Source organism: Echinops telfairi, unplaced genomic scaffold, assembly GCF_000313985.2.
Source record: "Echinops telfairi isolate 266 unplaced genomic scaffold, ASM31398v2 ScPeMD7_10;HRSCAF=50, whole genome shotgun sequence".
Classification (NCBI taxonomy): domain Eukaryota; kingdom Metazoa; phylum Chordata; class Mammalia; order Afrosoricida; family Tenrecidae; genus Echinops; species Echinops telfairi.
The window spans coordinates 5,405,537-5,408,540 of record NW_022103907.1 but is presented as its reverse complement, the minus strand read 5'-3'; positions in this window follow the sequence as shown (position 1 = coordinate 5,408,540).

The window sequence follows — 3,004 nt, the reverse complement described above, 5'->3', positions numbered from 1 at the left end:
CGAGGGGAAAGGATGAAGAGGGGAAAGTAGCATGTGGCAGAATGTGTGGATTACTGCAGAGAAAAGTTATGTTAGGCAGGGTTCTCTAGAGAAACAAAACCAGGACACTAATAATTTTATATAGATAATAGACAACATAAGAAATAAACAGTTAATCTATAAAGCCGTACAAATGGCTCAGTGCAACTCACATCCGTGAGACAGTTAATACACTGGCAGTCCTTCAATTCTTGAGGGCCGCTGGGTAGTCCTCTGTAGAGCAAATCAGGCTATCCGGGCACAGGCAGCAAACAGCAAGGCAGGGCACCAACAGTCAGCCAGATGACAGGGTCCGACAGTCCCCAGCTCAAGAGATGTATGTGTACTCCAGTAGTGTGGCAAAGCAGGTCTTGAAAGAACCTCAAACTACAGCGACACAGTCCACGGTTAGGTGTCCCACAGGTAGTGTAGCTTGCAAATTGAGGCACAGAACAAGCAAGGCAGCCGCACACTCGTCCGATGATCAAAGAGCAAGAGACAAGAAAGGCAAGGCTTGCCTAGCCATTTATCTCTCTGCCCTTCAATGAACCCCACGTGTTCATTGACCAGGTTGGCACAATAAACCTACCCATCACGAAGATGAAGGAGGAAAGGGAAATAGAGACGCATGGGGGTTTAAAATAAAGGGGTCGAGGAAAGTCTCGTTGAGAACCCATTCTGAACAAGTGGGGAGTAGAACTGTGCCTCACAGGGTTCTGAAGGCTGTGTTTGCACCGCGAATGTGAGGCCCAGCCCAGCGCCCTGAAAGAAGGGCAGGAATGAGCCTTGCGGAGGGCTGGGGTATGCGTGCCCAGGGAAGGGTAAGTCTATGAGGTGACAGCAGGCCTGCCCCTTGCAGCTGCTCTCAGAGCTCTGAGGTCATGGTCAGCAGGAGGCCCACGTGTCTGGAGTCAAGGAAGCGCAGAGGAGAGTTGTAGTAGTGAGGTCACAGTTCCCATGAGAGCTTCAATCGTGTGGGCATTGGAGGCCAGTGTAACTCATTGGGTTTCTGAGGCTGTAAACGTTTTTCAGGTGCAGCGGCCTCATCTTCGAGGGTCGTGGGTTCGAATTGCTAACCTTGAGGTTAGCAGCCCAACTCCTCACACACGAAACTTCCAGGGCTCCTGGCCATTTTAAGAACCTCGGCTTTTACTTGAGAGAATGGAGAAGTCATGGAAAGATACTGGCAGATCTTGTTTTTAGATCACTCTCTCCCTGGGGCAGACTTAGCTCATAGAAAGAACCATTCTTTTCCATTGTCTCAGCCACAAAGCGAGCAGTAGAGACATTCCAATCTCCACTCACCCTTTCTTCCTAGGTAAAAGAGCTTACAAAGGAAGATGAGCAGCTGAAGCTCTAACAGTCCCTCTTCCTTCCTTTCTTCTACCTTCTTCACCTGCTTCTCTCTCTCTCCTGACACCTCTCCTCGCTCCCTCGTCATCTTGCCTGGAGGATGCACCTGGTAGCATCCTTGTTCCAGCAGCCAGGGGTCACGGTGAGCAGGTTCAAGGTAGGGTTTCGCCACCTTGTGACAGGCCAGTTGAGACATTTCAGAAGGAAGTAATAGAAGTAGAAAATTAGATTTTCAACCTCAGGTTCAAACACATTTTCCCAACTCAGCTTCCATGGCAATAAAATGGTGTTTTAAAATGCACGTGAATTCTATAATTTTCAGTGGGCTCACAATTCACAATGAAAAGTGGCATATGATACACTCTGAAGCTCAGGCCCATACAGCTTGGATGGTGTATTCGGACTACTTTCAGGTTCTAACCCTAACCTACTCTTAGAAGAAAATAAGTTGCCTGCCGTCCTTGACCAGATTCAAGTTACTGCCTGTCCCCACCCAAAGGGCACAGGACTGGACAAATGTCATGGTTTAAGAAAAATTCTATGGATAATAAATGATTTTCCACTTTATGTGTCTTCATTTTAAGATGCCTAAGTTAAAGTGGAAAATAATTTACTATCTGAATTAGTTAGGGTGCAGCCTAAGCAAATATAAAAATAAAAGTTAAACAAAATAAAAGTTTATTGCTCTCTTATGGCATTAGAAAAAGAAATAGGTGGCCCTGAGATTGTAGGTCAGCCGTGCTCATTAACTACTGGTTCTCGTCTTAGTTCAAAGGTGCTGTTGCATTTTCTACGGTCAAGTTTGCATCCAGCCCTTGGAAAAGGGCAAAGGACAAGAAGAGTTTAAGCCAGCTTGTTAAGGCACATCATGGAAGAGCCGTGCTCCACATCAATTCCACTCTCCAGAACTTAGTCCCTGCTCCCACTTAGCTTTGAGAGACAGAAAGGAATAGCCAGTTGGCTTTCTATGCCGCACTCCTACAATTTAAAAAGTCCAATTGAAAGAAGAAAAAGATAATAGAGATCAGAGGACAGTTAGCAATCACTTCAGGGAAAAAATGTCTTATCAATCACCTCATCCTCCAGGGGGCATCTAAGATGAAATCATTTCTCTCTCTCTTACTATCCTACTTTCAGTCTTTCAAGAACTTTCAAGAATAAGCAGTGTATAGGCCCTCAATACTTTGTACCTACAAATGCTTGCTAGCTGATTATTTATTTTTCCAAACTTTTACTTCTGAATTCAGCTGCTCAAAAACCTTTCTCAATTCAATTTAAAAGTATTTCTTTACTTGGTGTGATGGGCAATGTTCTATGTCCACTCAGTTAGGCCATGATGCTCAATCATGTGTAGTTTTCCTCTGTTTTATGATCTGATCTAACTATCCTTCATTTTGCGATTTGAAATGCGTCCCCAATTGATGTATCATAAACCCTGCTCTATTAGGATTAGTGTGACTATAAGTCGAGTCACAGTATTATAATAGGACCTGACTGATCACACTGTTACTCAAGTAACAACCTTAACCTGATGGAAAGGGCGTTTCCTTGGAGATCCTTGGTCTGGATCATGCCTCTGGATCACCATGGTCTAACCTCTAATTCTTAGGACTTTAGCTAGAAGCCTGTCTAA